Consider the following 19181-nt stretch of genomic DNA (forward strand, 5'->3'; position numbering starts at 1 on the left):
ACCCTCTCATTATTTTATTATTTCCTTTACCTACCCTCTAATCATAGCCGACCATTTATCTTTTACACCTCTCAATCTTATCCCTCAATTTCTTATAGTGTCTTCTATATAAGAAGATGCTTCCTTCATTATCAACCCTAATCAATCATTCTAATCAATCTGACTTACTCACTATGCACTCAGCCCCAACTATGGTTTCGAACTTGCATATGCAATCAAACCTACTTACAACCACATTTCTGTTCTTTATTGAGCTCTTATGCACATAAAATCTGAGAGCAAATATATCAAGCAAGATCAATGGAGATAGGAAGAATGGAGATCCAAACCCTATTGGACATGTGATGGTATAATCTTTGTGATTTCATTTGATTTTCATTATCTTAAGTAATCTTCATATGTTATGGCGGATCTTTGTTGTTGTTAGGCTAGGGTTTTGTGGTTGAATTCATTTAGTCTTTCAATATTGTTTTATCCATTTTCACCATATACATTTTGGCACGCCTCGTGGGACATGGATTTTTGTTAGATCTGTGTTTTTTGTAGATTTTTCTAACTCTATATTGTTGTTTTGTAAAACAATTTGGAGAATAACCTTGTGCAGCTAGGGTTTTGGACACAAAATCAAGATCTTGGAGAGATTTGATCATATTTCACAAACGTCTTGGAAATTTTGCACCAAATGTTTTTTTGCAGGTTGAAGATAGTATCAAGAGCTCGCAAAGAAAAATTCAGATCTATTGGAGCATATTTTAATTTTTTATGAATTTTCATAAAAAATTAATTTTGAGAGCAAATGAGCGAATTTTTCAGAATTTCTTACATTTTTGGAAATCTCTCATAATTATACACAGGATCTATTCTTTGTGATTTTAATTTTGATGCAAAATATTTCCCTAAACATCGGATCTTTAAAAATTAGGCTTTTTCCTTATTTTGATCAGATATCACAAACGACTTCGAATTTTGGCATAAAATCTTTTTTGTAGGTTAGGAAAATTATCAGAAGTGTTCAGTAAAAATTTCAAATTTTTTGGATCAAAGTTTCATTTTATATGAATTTTTTATGAGTTTTCATAAAAAAAAAAATTTCAGAGAAAGTTAGCGAATTTTTCGGATTTTCTTACATTTTTGGAAATCTCTTAGAATTATACATAGGAGCTATTCTTTGTGATTTTAAATTTGATGCAAAATCATTCCTCAAAAATTGGATCTTTGAAAGTTAGGGTTTTGCATTATTTTACTCATATCTCACAAACTGCTTAGATTTGTTGTAGAAATTTTTTTATACAACTTTGGAAGAGCATCAGGACTCTCCAGTAAGAATTTTAGATTTTTTGGAACGATTTTGCATTTTATATGAATTTTTTATGATTTTTCATAAAAAATTAATTTTTGGAGCAAATTACCAATTTTTTTGGATTTTCTTACATTTCTGGAAATCTCTTGAAATTTTATAGGTGTTCTTTTTTTTATGATGAATCAGATATTTGAATTGGTCAACAAAATGCATTGTTGAAGGCCCCTATTTCACAAAGTCTTTTGGATCTAAAATTTACCTAACTTGTGTGCTTGCAGGAAGGGGTGATTATTTGAAACAATCCAAATTACTAACAAATCTTTTTTGCAGGACCTTGACAAGGATTTTCTTTTGATCTTTATTGTGTGCTTTGTTTTCATAGATTATCAAACACTTCAATTGGTGCACTAAAATTGAACCATTGTTTTTTGTGTCTTGAGCAATAGGCTCTTTTTGTTTAATCTTTAGAGGGTCTGTCTCCCCATGTGGTCATTAGGACTACCAGTGAGGAGAGAGCAACCCAAGTGGTAGCGAGGAAAACCCACCTCTTCCGAACTACTATAAACAACTGTATTCATGGTGAAAACTATGGATAACGTGTGTTGATTAGTTCATACCGACACTATGTCTGCCCATAAACCCGTTTGATCAAATTTATTTGTTTAGTTGTAGGGCGTAACCCCTACTGGCTGGGTGGTATTTACAGAACTGAAAGTGCCACATGTATGGCCACACGAGCCGATGCCCTTACTAGCACCTTTTTGTTTTAGAAGCCAAAATCCTTCTAGTTGTTGGGGCAGGAGGTCGGACCTCTGGTAGCGGCCCACACACATACGGTTCTTAGTAGAGATACAAAGTTCACCACGGGGAGTTTTTGTGGGGACTGATGCTTGGCTGCCCTGAGAAGTGAGTGCCAAGGGTAGAGCCAGTGGGGTCAAGCATCTAAGAATCCACTCTGAATAGCGTAGCCTCGGGGGAAATTCCATGTGGGATTAACAACTATTGTCTTGGCCAGCCATAAGAATTGTGCTTGACTTATTTTGAACAATCAAACATTCAAGACCAAACAACAAAACATTGTGTCTTTTGTGTCTTCAAGTGTATGCAAAACAAATTTTACATCAAACAACACATTTTTCTTTGAGTCATTTTGAGTCTAGACACTTGCAAACATTGAGTCTTCATCAACATTGTGTCCTCTTGTCACGAAAAAACAGTCAAAAAATTCAGATTTGGTCACAACAAAGCAACTTCACAAATTGGAAAAATTTAAAGTCCAACAAACAAGAACAGTCAGTTTTAGACTTATTGAGCTTCTGTCATGCCCAAAATTTAGGGCAAAAATGGAATGATTTTTTTTTTTAAAAACAACTAGTTAATTAACAAGGTTTGCTATCACGACATGTGTTAACATGTTGGCCAAAACAAAAATCGAACTAACTCTGATACTAACTAAGTATCGATCTTAATTATAATTCATTTGCGAAAAACTAAATGTTTTAATTTATTTTCTCATCAAATATAGTTGTTAGCTTAATTTATTAAACTCATTTAAATTGGTAGACGTAGATAAAAATTGATCTCCAATAAAGCCATATTGTCTAAATTTCATTTTAAATCATTAATTAATTTAATGGATTAAAGTGTCAACTTAATTTCTCAATGACATTATCCGATGAGGAAAATTGTCTTTCCAAAATCAAAATTTAACTTTCAAGGAATTAATTTCCTTTTCTATTTAATCAAGGCTTCACAAATAGTTAATCTAAATATAATTAATTGGAATTAAAATTCCCACGTCTATCTAAATTGAAGACCTAACTAATTTTAAATACAATTTTTTATCACAACTTTAAAAATAAATCTCATGGAAACCCTAATTTATATTACATTATAAAATTACTTCTTTGACTCTCTTTTCTTAAAATCCCTTAAACATATTTATCTTCCTCTCTACCCTAGCTCTAACCGAGCTAGGGTTTTCTCTTTTTTAAATTTATATATATTTTTTTGAAACCCTACATTACCACGCAGGGCGGCCATGGCGGCAGATGGGTTGAGCGAATGTAGGAGGAGATAAGCGAATGTGGGGATGAGGTGGGAGGCAGGAGTTGGCGCCATCGAGTTCTCCACTGTGCAAGGCACAGTGGGCTTGGTCGCCGGCCACTGTGTATCACACAATGAGCGCGGTCGCCGGCCACTGTGCAGTGCATAGTGAGCTCGGCCCGCCGGCCACTGTGCAATACACAGTGGACTCGACCGTCGGCCACTATGCCATGCACAGTGCGCTCGGCCGCTGGCCACTGTGCATTGCACAGTGCGCTTGGCCCCCGACCGAAAACCCTCCGCTTATACATTTTTTTTTGTTTTAAATTTTTTTTTTAAAAAAAAAAACATATTATATAAATAAATAAATAAATATATATTATATAAATAAATAAATAAATATATTCTCTATAACAGAGATGAATAATGGTTTTTTTTTTATCCATTTGTTTTATGAATATAGGATTTAGATGGAATTTATATATTTTTAACACTTTGTTTTTTTTTCTTACTGTATATTATCAAAGGCATAAACATGATATTGCTGGAGTCTAAGGTAAATAAATATAAAAAGAAAGCAACAAAGTAAATAACTATAGATTTATTTCCTGCAATAAAATAACCATAGATATCAATAAATTTAATAGCAACTTAAAAATCTAAAGTTTAATAAATTCCAGATAAGGGTTTAGAAGAGAGGAATGCTTAAGATTTTATTCCTAAAATTAATTGTAAAATTTCACTTCTTGCAACTAATATTTTCTAGGGTTCATAAATCTTAGATCTTACATTAGGAAAAATAATCTGCATTATACACCTTTAAAACAACATGTACACATTCATGAAAATGTTAACAATACATACTACTCATATTTTTCTGCAAGTAAAAAGTAGGAAATTTCACAGATAAGAGGAAATACGGAATCAAATAAAACTGATTTTCATATTAAAATGATTATTGCATGCAAATCAAAAGTAGCTTTCTTTTTTTTTAAAAATAGGAATAGAAATAAAACAAGCTTTTTACAACTCTAAGATATTCTGCAAAATTTACAGCATGTTTCTTTTTTTTCAACTACAATCCCAACTCTCATGTCTATATTTCAAATTTACAACTTGCCTCTCATTTCAACAAATGAGGGCATATTTCTTCTAACAAAACTAACAACTACAAATAAATTTAGATTTCTTCAACAATATTCTTCTGCAACCTTTCACTTTCCCTAGTCTTTTCTCCTGACTTTCCTGCATAATGGAAACACAAATATGACCACGGAGTGCTCACCTCCCAGCCTAGGCTAACTGGTAGCCACCCCCGAGCTCAGAGAACCAAGCCCTAGATGGGTAAAAAACATGCAAACACATAGATGGCATACATACACACACAGATTTTTAGACACACTCCCAACTTGGCTTCACAACACCACACTTTAGTGATGACCTTTTTAAGGGTGGCAGTGGACCAATACCCTGAGGAGATCTGCAAGTATTGAAAAACAAGTAGCCACCTCATGGCACAATAAATACATCAAAAATCTCAACCCCTTATTCCTTATGCCCCCCAAAGGCATTCTAGCCTTATATCCCTCCTTATGACCCCCATTGCACAAACAGGCCATGTAGCAAGGGTCACACATAGATCCTTTGTGATCGCTCTCAAACGAGAGTCTCTCACTTGAGGGTTGTCACTGCTACCACCCGCAAGATCCTCCTCTCTCCCAAGAGTAAGAGGTCTTGAGAAAACTCCCAAAACACAACAAAGCATAATGCAAAATTCCAAATGAAATTCTAAAACAAGACATTCAAAAACACAGATTTCTTACACCAATCATACTCTCAAACACATACAAGAAAATAGATATTTTAAAGAATAATCAAACCAACCTTGATCTGCCCAATGGTAGTATAATATTTGAGGAAGAGCTGCCCAATCCACGGATCTTCTTCTTCTACCCTTAGTCAAATTTTCTATTCCAAACTATTCTTTTCTTTTCAAAAATTCTCTTGTCTCCAAAAATGGAGAGTGGGTGATTACCCTCAATTTCACAAATTCTTGCTTAAGAAGCTCATTCTCTGAGTTCTCACAAGTTTCTAAAAACCAAAAAGGAAAGTAAAGCAGAATGGGAAAAAGACTCCCATTCCAATTGGAAAAATCTCAATTAAATTTAAACTTCTAATTTTCGATTTTCGCACAACTCAAAAAAGCCAATTTTTAAAGCGTCAAAAAGGTCACTTAAAAGTAGAAACTTGCCTAAAATTACCCCTAACCCCTAGGTATACCTTATGGGCTTTAGGAAACCCTATTAAACTACCCCTAGGTGTTCATTTAACCCATTTTAAACCCCTCTGAAGTTTATTTTCGGGTCAAACATATGTTGACCACTCCAAAGATTCTTTTCCAAGTATTAATGACAACACGTTATATTATTTAAGAAAAAACTATAGTTAAACACTTTCCCTCCAAGAGACAAAAATAAAACATTTAAATTTAAATCCACACGTGTCAAATGACACAAATAAAACACTTTTACAAAATAAAACATGAAATCGTCTCTTGTGGGTTTTACACATTAAATTTAAATAACACTTAACACTCATGCAACATTTACTGTTATGAATAAAATACAACACAAACGGGGCGTTGTCTCTCCAAATAGACAACCCCTGGCTTACGAACATACATAAGTCTAGGTTTGGTTCTCCGTAATTTTCCATGGTCACATGGTAAATTTCCTGCACATCTCAATTTACACATTAGTACTTTCAAATATCCACATATAATATAATTCAAAGGAATAACAATACACATCATCACATGCATACAATTTTCCTCTGCACATATTAAATACATCTTTTATCTAGCAATTTCACATAAGCACTTTCATTCCAATTCACATAAACTTAACCATACATCATAGTTCTGTTATCATAGTAAAGTCCTGCAAATTTAATAACGACATCTATCATTGCAATATCATCCTATCTAACAATCATGTAGTGTTCTATCTCATAAAGCATATAAGTAAATCATCAAAACATAGCAATGTTATCCAAATCTCGAAATCATATAAGTTCTAAGTCTCAAAATGCATCAAAATAAAATATCCATAATAGTCTAAATATAAAATCCACTGAATGTCAGACTGAGTCGAGGTGAGACCTCACACCCTCCCCCTCTAGGCATGAACTTCCTCCTAGAGTTCATCAAAGAGGTGGGGGTACTCTGATCTCATACGTGCTGCATCCTCCCATGAAGCCATAACCTCATCATAACAATCCCACTGGACCCTAACCTGGTCCAGCTCTCGACCTTGAAGGGCCAATGTCTGGCGTGCCAAAATGCGAATGGGCTCCAAAGCTAGCTACCCATCCAACTCCACTTGCAAGGCATCCCAATCTAAAATGTGAGACTCATCATAGATATATTTTCTCAAAACTGATACATGAAACACATCGTGGATGCGTGACAGGCTAGGTGGCAATACTAAACGGTAGGCAACTGGGCCTATCTTCTCAAGAATCTCAAAAGGTCCTACAAAGCGAGGTGCGAGCTTAGAACCCTTTCCGTAACAGATTGGACTCTTATGCGGTCGCACTCTCAAGAAAAATCTGTCTCCAACCAAGTAGCTACGATCTATCCTCTTTGCATCAGCATATTTCTTCTGTCTATCGTAAGCCTCTCTGAGATGCTGCCTAATCAAATCCACCTGCTGTTCCATATCCCGAACTATCTCAGGACCAATAGCAACTCTATCCTCTATGCGATCCCAACTCAAGGGTGTCCTGCAAGGCCTGCTGTATAATGCCTGATAGGGTGGCATCCCCAAAGAAGTGTGATGCCCATTGTTATAGGCAAACTCCACTAAGGGAAGATACTCCTCCCACTGGGTCTGATGATCCATGACGTACATGCGGAGCATATCCTCTAACACCTGATTGACCCTCTCTATCTGACCATCTGTCTCCGGGTGATAGGCTATACTGAAATTGAGCTTAGTGCCCATAGCTTCCTGTAATGACTTCCAAAAGGAAGAAGTGAAAAGAGAATCCCTGTCAGAAATAATCTTGCGGGGCACGCCATGAAGTCTAACAATGTCCCGCAAGAACACCTGTGCTACTGCTGGGGCTGTGAATGTAGTACGGACTGGTGAAAAGTGAGCTACTTTGGTCAACTGTCACCAAGATAGCATCATGGCGACAAGAAGACATAGGAAGACCAATGATGAAATCCATGGATATAGTATCCCACTTCCACTCTGGTATAGCATGAGACTGGAGCAACCCACCTAGATGGCGGTGCTCTGCCTTTACTCTCTGACACTTGAGGCATCGAGCTACTATCTCAGCAATGAGCTGCCACATTCCCGGCCAATGATACAACTGCCTCAAGTCAACATGCAACTTTTTAACCCCAGGATGCGCTGCATAAGGAGCTCTATGAGCCTCCGTGACAATGAACTCTCACAACCCTCCGGAGGAAGGTACATAAATGCGCCCTTTATGGTTTGTCAAGTCCTAGACCTGGATCTCACATACAATATATTACTAGGACGCCCATGGATTCATAAGATGAGCGCAATCCCATCTACATATCATCGATGTATCAAGTTTCCTCACAATGGAGTTGAAGTGACTGTCAAAGATGACCCAAATCCATTCATATATTGCAACAATCTGCACCCTAGATCAGAAATAACAATTCCATCCAATCGAGAGGCTATTCCTTCATCAGCATATGTGGATCCAGAATCCTTGAAAGCTTCTACATCAAAACAAACAGAGCTCAAAGAAAAATTCAAGGTTAAAGACCTGGGATGTGGTGAGTATATCTTTCATGTTGATCAACTCCCACTATCTCCTAAGGTATTCAATCAACATGAACAACCTACAAACAATATTCAATACCAAGGAATTGGGTGTGAACCACCTAGTGTTGTGGCTACTAAGTCTGAATGCAAATCTCCTCTAGTGGTACAAGCAACTCTTGATATCAATAGTCCTAAGAGTGGTTCCAATGAAGAATCTATTAAGTGTATCGCCAGCCCTCTTGAGAACTCACATAGCCTTACCATTTCATCCACTCATTCCATTTCCACTCCACTTCCAGACTTGGATCAACAAGAATTACAAAGGCCCTTACTCATTGGGGATCAAAAATCAAGCTTTGAAAAGAAAAATCTACAAGTCAAAACTAAAGAAAAGTCCTTCAGTCCAAATCAAAATCAAAAGCTATTGGACTCTGCAAAAATTAAAGTCAAGGATAAAAATCCTATGAAAGAAAAAGAACAAGAGTTGATCTCCCCTAATATCAAAATAACTGGGGGCAAAAGCTCTAAAATTTTAAGTCAAAACACATACTTGTTGATCCTAAGTCTCCATCATGCCATCTTACTTTCACTTCTTTTCACAATCATAAACCTTCATCACTCATCCACGTGTTTCACACATCCATTCCCTTCTGGTGATACATCATGGACCTTTAATGGAGCTTCCTCGAGGGACTTTGTTATCAGGGATGCCCAAACTTCTTTAGGTGGCATGCATATGGGCTTGTGTAGTCCACACACTAGCAATTCTATCTCAATTCCTTTATCAAGGAAGACAATCACTCGAGCTACACATCATTCAGTCAAGGAACGATACAACTACAATCATAAGGTCAAGCCTCGCATATTTGAGGTAGGTGACTTGGTTCTCAAAGAAAATCCTAAAAATCAGCAAGACAGAGAGAAGAAGGGCAAGTTCGAACCAAAATTGGCTTGGTCCTTACATCATCACAGCAGCCTATGGATCCAGTACATATCAGCTCTCAACCATAGAGGGTGAACCTTTGGAGGATTCTATCAACAACATGCACCTTCACATGTTTTAGACATAGATCTTTAGAGTATCCTAATTCAAAAATACAAAAAAATTCAAAAAATATAAAAAATACAAAAAAAATCATAAAATAAATTAAAAAAAATCATTACTTGGTGAAAACCTGGCAAACAGGCGCCTTGTGACACAAAAAAAAAATAAAAAAAGTAAACAAAAACATTTTCGTCCAATGGTGAAAACCACTTTGGTGGCGCCCTGGGCAAGTACCATGGTGAAAACTGGGTTACCAACGCCATGTGTAGAGACATTGCTCCTCCCTCCTTCAGGATTCACTTTCATCCTTTCACTTTGCACACACTCACAACCTATTCATCCATAATAAACTTACCCATTCCCATCATGGCTTGTTATTGATCTACCTAAGATTGGTTAGCCATTCATAATAATCCCTCCTTTTCACCTTTTTCCATCCATAATAAATCAACTCCCATCTGTGGCTAAGGTAAATCCTACATCTAAGTGATGGGTGTGGAACTGAGAGCATCACATGTTTCGAGGAGTACAGTTTCTTCCACTTTTCTTCATTTTATATGTGCACAATCCACAATAAAGCAACATTTGCATTGCCAATCCGCAAAAAGGTTTCGTCTTCTTCCCAATAAAGTATTAGTTTCATGGATTCAGTCAGTTTCAAATGAAACACAACAACAACAATGGACTTTCAACAAACTCAGACAACATTATGGTTCAGTGCTATCTATCCTTTTTGTGAAAGTAAACATTGTGACCACAATCAAATAAGACTTATACAAGTGACAAGAGACACTAAACTTGAGGACTATAGTGGATGTTGGAATCGAGTCTTGGTTTTATTTTGATTTTATCTTTTGGTGACATGTCTTTTAGCTTTTCCAGGATGTCTCTGACTAGAGATTCTATCTCCAGGATGTCTTTGACTAGGAAGGCGAGGATGGCGTATCATCACCTATTTTTCTTTGTTGTCTATGGATTCTCTTAGTAATGCTATGACTTGTCCAAGGATATGAGGACACTGTGAGTCTAGTGTGAACTGGGGCATTCCTTGTTTGTGACTATCTTATCTCCATGCAAACAGGTACAATGACTTTCTGGGTCGAACATATGCCTCAATTGTCATAACTTATTTTGCCATAATAAAGCTCAATGATGATAACGCACAAGAAGCTCGTTCACTTTAATATCTTCTACCTTCCATCCTCCTTTCTTGATTGACCTCCATCATCCTTCTTGAGTCCGTGTAGCTCGCTATCACATGACTGAGTATAATGGCACATCAAAAACATTTGCATTTCATGTAGTTGCACCTGCATTATCACATATTAAGCATTTCATACATACATATAGATATCACAATTGCATCACATCCTGCACACAACACATGTTAGCACAGTTTACATTCTCATCATGTAAATAGTTATTTGCATTATCATATTCATCTGCATTTCATACATTCACATTTGCATATGCATAACATTTAAAAACATAAAAAATAAAAAATATTGCATTTCATTATGTACATATTTGCATCTATATTATGCATTAACATCATGAAACATCACATCACATAGGTACACATGCATATAGCTGCCACAAGGATGAATCTCATATATATATAATCATAAGTGTCATGATACAAAGATGTCAAAATCATATGGCTACAATCATACGAAGGTGTCTACATCATCATACAAAATGGTACAAAACTGATACATAGGGAGCCCTCTAAGGCTATGATGAACTTCCTCCCTAGGAACTAACTCCCCATCGATTGGTATCCTTAGAATCCTATAAACATCCTCTAAGGTGATTGTCATCTCACCCATTGGCAAATAGAAACTACAAGTCTCTGAGTGCCATCTCTCAGCTAGTGTAGTCAGCAATCCCATGTTCACTCAAAACTCAGGCACATACAGAATATGTCGCAGGCCCATAGCCTGAACTACTGCTCTCTCCTCAACTATCAGCTCTACTTGCACACTTTGAGTTGATGATAATCTCTCTCGTTACTCCAGCATCGGTAGGTCCTCCCGCAGTCAAGCAAATCAACTGTGTCAATCATAGTGGTGTTCCCTGTTCATCACAAAGTGTTTCTTCTATCCTAGTGGTACTCCCTATTCATCACAAAGTACTACGTGTTTTTTGCACTCCCTGTTCATCACAAAGTGCTGCTCATATTTGCACTCCCTGTTCATCACAAAGTGCTGCTCATATTTGCACTCCCTATTCATCACAAAGTGCTGCTCATATTAGTACTCCCTGTTCATCACAAAGTACTATGTCTTGGTACTCCCTGTTCATCACAAAGTGCCTTGATCTATCCTAGTCTTCCCTAGAGGACTTGCTTGAGTATATCCTCTCAGCAACTTATCCAATCGACAACATATGTTCATCACAAAACTACTGATTTAACCTTGAAGACATAAATGCACCTTCATGACATAAATGTGCTTACAGATTGCGCAGACGCGCTTGCATCTGGCACAGACGCTTTTCCCAGCATAGACGTGCCTGACACAAACACAGATGCGCCTAGATAACCTAGATGCGCCTAGCACCAATACAAACGTGCCTTGGTATTTTTTTGACCTTGTTTGACATATTTTAAATGCATTTAATGCACTACCTAACATGCATTAATGACAATATTTATTACGACAAAGTACAAGGAGGTTTTGTGGTACTTACTGGCTCCTCTACATCTGCTGGCTTCTGAAATCGGCAAACGCGATAGAATCTATGTACCAATGCTATCGCTGTTGACTGCTGCTGCTCTATTCTCTCTCTGCACTCTAATCTCTTGGATGTGTGGATGACAATGAGGATGTTTTCCCCTTGTGGTCTATCTTATAGAGTACCCTAGCCCTAGCCCTCGTTTCCCGAGTCAGTCTTCTTTATCCTGTGACTCTGTCACTCTATTCTATCTTGTCAATCCATTCTAGCCTTTCTTTCTTATTGAGAGATTGTCTGTGATCTTTTTAGACATTTTCATCCAATCTCTCGAGAGGGCATATCATTCCCATCTTGGAGCAACTTTGTATCAGTTTATCTTATCTTCTTTGAAACAACGCGACAAGCCGCATTGTCTCAAAGAGGGGCAAAATGTAGACACCTAAAATTATCCAGTCTAATTAAATAAATATAAATATTTTATTTATTTAATTATCTTAAGCCTAATTCTTCTATTAATTAAATAAATCTTTATTTATTTAATTAATTCATTTGTCCTCTTCTAGCCTTATTTCTCATTTAAATAAATATCTTATTTATTTAATTGATCCCACTTCTTCTATTAATTAAATAAATCTTTATTTATTTAATTAATTCATTAACCTTTTCTACCTATGACACATGTCATTCATTTCTTATTTCATACACTACCTACCCTCTCATTATTTTATTATTTCCTTTACCTACCCTCTAATCATAGCCGACCATTTATCTTTTACACCTCTCAATCTTATCCCTCAATTTCTTATAGTGTCTTCTATATAAGAAGATGCTTCCTTCATTATCAACCCTAATCAATCATTCTAATCAATTTGACTAACTCACTATGCATTCAGCCTCGACTATGCTTTCAAACTTGCATATGCAATGAAGCCAACTTGCAACCACATTTCCGTTCTTTGTTGAGCTCTTATGCACGTAAAATCTGAGAGCAAATATATCAAGCAAGATCAATGGAGATAGGAAGAATGGAGATCCAAACCCTATTGGACATGTGATGGTATAATCTTTGTGATTTCATTTGATTTTCATTGTCTTAGGTAATCTTCATATGTTATGGCGGATCTTTGTTGTTGTTAGGCTAGGGTTTTGTGGTTGAATTCATTTAGTCTTTCAATATCATTTTATCCATTTTCACCATAAACAAATACAATAGTCAATGAAATAGTATATTTAGATATACTCCCCTTATCATTATTTTGTACATAACTCTGATTTTTGCATGCTCGGTTCTGTGCTTGTGTGTTTTGCTTACTGTCCTTGGATATTCTGCATACTCTTCTTGGTATACTCCCCCGGTATACAATACTCTGAATACTGCATCAAAACTATATCTCCCCCTATATAGTATCACTCCCCAAATATATTGTATTACTCCCCATTTTTGACAAACATCAAAAACTTAATTTCCTTCCAGGGGTGGTAACTGATCAAAAATAGATTTATACTTCTTCCGGGCGTCGGTGAGTGCGACAGAGAGTGCATCCTTTACACTTTCCATTAAAGAATTTTGTGCTTGAATATCAACCAATAGTGATATTAAGCCATCAAGAGTGCTTCCCTCTTGTGTAGTAGATAGGCGTGTAGCTCGATTAATCTGTTCTTGAACTGATGAAAGATGAGGAAGGAATAATGTTTGGAGTGTCATTATATCCATCTGGATCTTATGCTCTTCATTTCTTAGTTCTAACTGTTGAGCCATGAGCTGTTGAAGCTTGGTATAAAATTTTTAAACCGAATTGGGCTCAGGAGTCAACTTATTTGAGAGATCGGTGATCTCTTTCTCAATTGCATTAGTTTTATTCTTGATATCTTTAATGAATATGGAAAATGTGCAAAGTTTCTGAAATAAATAAAGAATATGCTTGAGTTGAGGGGACAACTCAGCAATGAATTTGACAAGTTTGACTTTGCCAATAGCGAGAGCTTTTTGTACCTCTTCAATCATTTTTATAGTAAGCTCCTTGTCTTTGAGCTTGCTCAGGTACTCAGATGCATCAACTCCAGATGTTTCTATTTGATTAAGGATTCATCCAGTTGAATGTGGATGGCTACATCGGTTGACACTGTAGCTATAGGTAGCATATATGTCAGCAGTGTCTTCACCTTCTGAAGTACTTTATTATTCTTTTGAATGGCCATTTGTTTTTCTTGTTCGGCCTTTGCTTTGCATAGTTCACCGAAATCAATAAGTGCTTGCCCCTTTAATTTTGAGATATCCACATTGGGCAACACTATCGGTTTAGATAAATCAACTTTAAAACTATGCTTTTTCACCTTCTTCTCTTTACCTTTGGTTGGTTGAACTAAGAGAATAGCTTGTGAGGCTTGCTGACCCTCGGTAGGTTGCTTGATAGAGGCAACACTTTGGTCAGTACCTTTAGCTACTATGGTGTCTTTGGGTGTCTCAGCTGCTACATTTTCAGTGCTTGATGGTGCTTGAGAGGTCTTTTCTTGAGTTGTACCTTCTCCTATTGCTTTAGACTGGTGACCTTCGGTGTCTTGTGTTGTATCCTTAGGAGCTTCAGTAGAGACAGGTTGAGTGATCGGTGGATAAGGCTGAACTTGTACTAACACAGATTCACTAGATACAAGTTTTGCATATGTAGTGCCTTCGATCATCTCCTGCTCCTGTTCTTCTGTATCCATGACATCTTCATGAATTTGAATAGTGTCAGCCGGGTTTTTCTCGATAGCGTCAGGACCATGCTCAGTGACATCAGGATCTTGCTCGGTGACATCAACAATTTCAACTTTAGATTGTTCACTGACATTTTTTGTTTTGAAGATTTCCTGCCATTTTTCTTTTGTCTCATTTTCTACATCAATGTATAGCCCATTCATCAATTTTAAGGCTCTCTGTTTGACAAGAAATTTAGAAATGTAGGTTGTCAAATGTTCTTTTATTTATGCTACAGACATATTAGGAAATAGATGGACTAGACTTCTTTCTCTAATTTGTTTCTCTGAGTCCATTGCATATTTCCACTTGTTATCAATATGCAAGTACAGTTCATTTGGAAGTGACTTGACTAGTTCCAATGGAGCTAGCCGAAACTTTAGAAGTGTACAGATGACAGCTTCTTCAATTTGTCTCTTTTCATCATTATTTCTTGTCTCATACTTGACATATCTAAAGGAACCAAATCCACCATATTCTTTTAGATTTGCACAAAAGTTTTCAACACTATGTATATTTACCTTCTTGCTTTTGACAATTTGGAATTTGTTTGCATCTTCGGATTCTATATCACTAGACTCTTTTTCCAGAATGAGTCTTTGAGTAGATTTCTTGTAGGTCTTGGTTACCTTGGGAGCAAGAACACTCTTTTGTTTCTTACTTAGTGATGCAGCTGATGCTCCTGTATTAGGTCTCTTTGTTGGAGGAGTCAGTAGGGCCTTTGGAATGTCCTGTTTCTTTCTTTTCAATACTTTACCCTTAGGTAATTCGGTGCTCAATGTTATTGCTACCTCTTGAGCTTCTGATTCCTCTTCGGTGATGGCAAGAGTACCTTTGATAGGTGTGGAGGAAGATTCTTCTCTGAATTTCTCAGATAATGCCTTAATCATCTTTATAGCCTTTCTTGTAGCTTTAGGTACTACAATGCTCATTTTTACCTCTTCCTTAACTTCTTCATAAGTTCCATATCTCAGTTTGGTAGCATGCCTTGGCAGTGTAAGAAATGCATCAATTTGCTGTTGTGTGATATCATAGTCAATCTCGTAACCCATTGGTGGTAAAGATTGAGTCCTTGGTTCCACAACATTCACATAACAGTAATCGATGTCTACCTCAAAGCATATATCATCCTTATATTTCTCTACTAGCTGGGGTGGAATCCGATACCTATTGTGCATCTTCTCTTGAAATTTGCTGAAGTAGTCATCCATGATATCATTGAAATTATCTCCCAACTTCTTAATAAAGTCATTAATTTGATGGATGATTGGTCGGTGTAGCTCCCAAACTACTTTATCGACTGATGGAAATAATTTCTCAAAGTAGAAAAACATGCATACAAGAAGTGAACCAAACTTCAGTGTATTTGCCGAGTTGTTCTTCTTCGGCTTCCTTATTGTGTTGAGGTTCTAAAACAAGTTTTTCAATAACACTTCACATAAATCAACTTTCATTCCCTTTTTCATAATTTTATATGCTAAGTCAACTGCTGCATGGGGTACATTGTTTTCCCTTGCTGATTGGAAGAAACAATAACCAATTACTCTAATGGCAAACTTAAGTTCTGCATCAGTGACATTGTTCAGTTTCAGTCCTCAGTAATCAGATTCTATTCCAGTTAAATTGATTAACTCCTTCTGTGATATCATCTTCTGTGCTTGTGCATGATCATAGATAGGATAACCGGTGATCACATGAATGATTTCCTTAGTGATTTTGAATGGTTGCTCCTCTAGCCACATAAAATCATCATGAACTCTGCTCAAAACAAACTTAACCCACTGGGGTTTGAACACATGAGGATAGGCTAGGGCTTCAGTTAATCCCTTGATTTTGATATGCTTGTACTTGCTATCCATTTTGCCATCGGTACATATCTCATCATATGTGTCACTTATCTCAACATGACCGAGTTCTTCAACACGACATTTGGTGAAGAATCTAACATCTTTGACTAACAAGACTCGATCCGAGATGAGTGAAAAGGCAGTTTTGTCATCCAATTCAGAGGTGACTTTAGGAGTCAAAGAGTATTTCAGAGAGGGCTTCTCTACATTCTTGACAACTATGGGATCTTGGATCTTGGGTGCCATTTGTAAATTTAAGATAAAACTTAGCAGTCTATCCTTAGGGTTTGATGGTTTACAAACGACAAATGCTTCACACTTGGTAGATAATAGCAATTTGATAAGATCGATAAACTTGCTTAACAATGTGATGAGATTTGATGTAAATACCTTGGATTCTCTTTAAATGAGGTTTGATTGCCTTGATTCACTCTGCTTTGCTTTCTTGAAAACTTGGTGAATGAAAATGACCGCGAAAATACCTTTAAGTACACAAAATACCTTATCGGGCTCCGTGCAAGTTAGGTCAAAACATTAAATGCACTCAGTTTACCTTTAACAGATTTACTCCTTTTTTTGTTTTAACCGAGTAACCAAATTTCCTTCATTTACCGACTTGACAGGCTTCCTGTATTCACCGACTTGATAGGTTTCCTGTAAAGTACTTTTGATAGAATTTCAAGCTTACTAATGCATCTTAACTATGTAGATTTTGAATTTAGTACATAATAGAATAGGAACTGTTATGATTTTAAACTTCAGAGAATGCAGTCCCTTCATACCTTTGCTAATTAATTTGGAATAGCTGCACCTAACTCGGTAGGTAAGATGCTTTCTTCATTTGACACAATTTCCTTCTTTTTCCAAATCATCTTTAATTTTTCTTTTATCTCTTCAGTGTCTCCTCTAGGTTGATCTTTGTAATCTCCAGCTAAATGTCCAACTTTGTGGCAATGAAAACATTCATACAAGGATTTCTCCATGATCTTTGGTTGTTCATTCCAAACCTTATAAACAGTTGGCACTTATATGTCCATATCTTCCACAACATTCACACCATATCCTTGTATTGTAATCCCATGGTACTGCTGCATATTGTCGGTAAGGATCTGTGTGAGTTCGGTAACCTCTAGTGTTTGCTCAGTGTGCAGACCACATGTAGTTCTTTTGGTTAAGCCTACACTTCTCGGTACTATGTCCATATCTATTGCAGTTTCTACAAAATTCTACAAAACCCTTTGAATTTTGCCTTCTGATAGTTATTGACAGACTTTGTCCTACATTGATTAGATGTGTGACCATATTTATTGCCATTGTAACAATAACCATTTGATTTAGTGATATTCGGTTGCTTACCTTTTCTCATTCGGCATATGTTGGCAGTATGGCCTTGATTTGCACAGTAGTAGCAAATAGGCTTCTTTCTTTTGATGTTATTCCTGTTTCTAGCTTGCTTTGATGATTCTCCTCTCTTGGTAGTATGAATTCCTTTCTCGGTAGAGTCTTTTCCTTTGTAACCAAGTCCTGCATCTTTGTTGGGTCTTCTTGTATTCAGTTGCTCATCCAACATCTTTGATGCTTCATAACTTTTATTCAATGTTTCTTTGGATTTTTTCTCTGTTTCAAGTTCATTGGTCAACCTTGATACTTCAAGTTTTAATGCTTGATTTTCATCATGCTTCAGAATCGCTTCATGATGTGCATAACCTAGTTGATCTATCAAATTTTGTTGAATCCCAGTTAACCTTATGATTTCATCATTCTTATCAGATACTAAGACTTCAAGTTGTTGTTTCTCTCTTTGTAGATCTCTTGCTTTATCCTCTGTTGTCCTCAATGCATCTAGATTTTTAGTCATCTGTGTACTGAAATGTTCATGTTCTCTTTTCATTACTTTTACTTGATTAGCCAATGCTTTGTTCTTTTTTTTCAACACTCCAATCATTTCTTCAGTTTCTTCAAATATACTGTTCTTAGATGATGTCTCAATTTGTTCCACTGACTCTTAAGAATCCTGCAAATCATCAGATAATCTTCTTCTTACTTTCAGAGATTTTTGCATTTGCCTTTGCATGTCTGCAATCACTTGATTAGCATGATCCAGCTCTTCTTGCAGATACACAATCCTCCGAGATTGTTTATGGCCTTCCATTGATAAGATCTTTCTCTTTAGGTAGTTAAACCCTTTTCGAAGATTAAAGCTCTGATACCAATTGTTAGGCCCAATATGGAAAGCTAATGTACTGAGAGGGGAGGGGTGAATAAGTACTCCAAAATTTTTCTTGAATAATAACTTTACTGTTATGCATAAACAGAATAGTGCAGTAACATAAAATAAAGTTAAAACAAATAGATAACAATCATACATGATTCACTCCATAACACATATATTTTGGTTACGCAAAAACTCTTGGTTAGAGAGAAAAACTGTGGTGGGGATGGCACCCACAACTTCACTATTGCAATAATAAAGAATGCTCAGTTAGAGCTACATTTTAGCTATTTCTGATAGCATACCCTGCTAGGAGTAACGAGATATGTTAGATCTACCTTGCTAAAGGATTTTACAACATTTATTCTGAATGCTGCACCTGGTTAGAGGCTTTACAATTTATAGACTTGATTAGAGTCTTTTACCCTGTTAAAGGTTTCTCTTTCAACTTCACAATATTACAATAAAATCATTACAAATATCTGCAACTTTACATCTGAAATGTTATAG

Source organism: Cryptomeria japonica, chromosome 4, assembly GCF_030272615.1.
Source record: "Cryptomeria japonica chromosome 4, Sugi_1.0, whole genome shotgun sequence".
Lineage (NCBI taxonomy): Eukaryota > Viridiplantae > Streptophyta > Pinopsida > Cupressales > Cupressaceae > Cryptomeria > Cryptomeria japonica.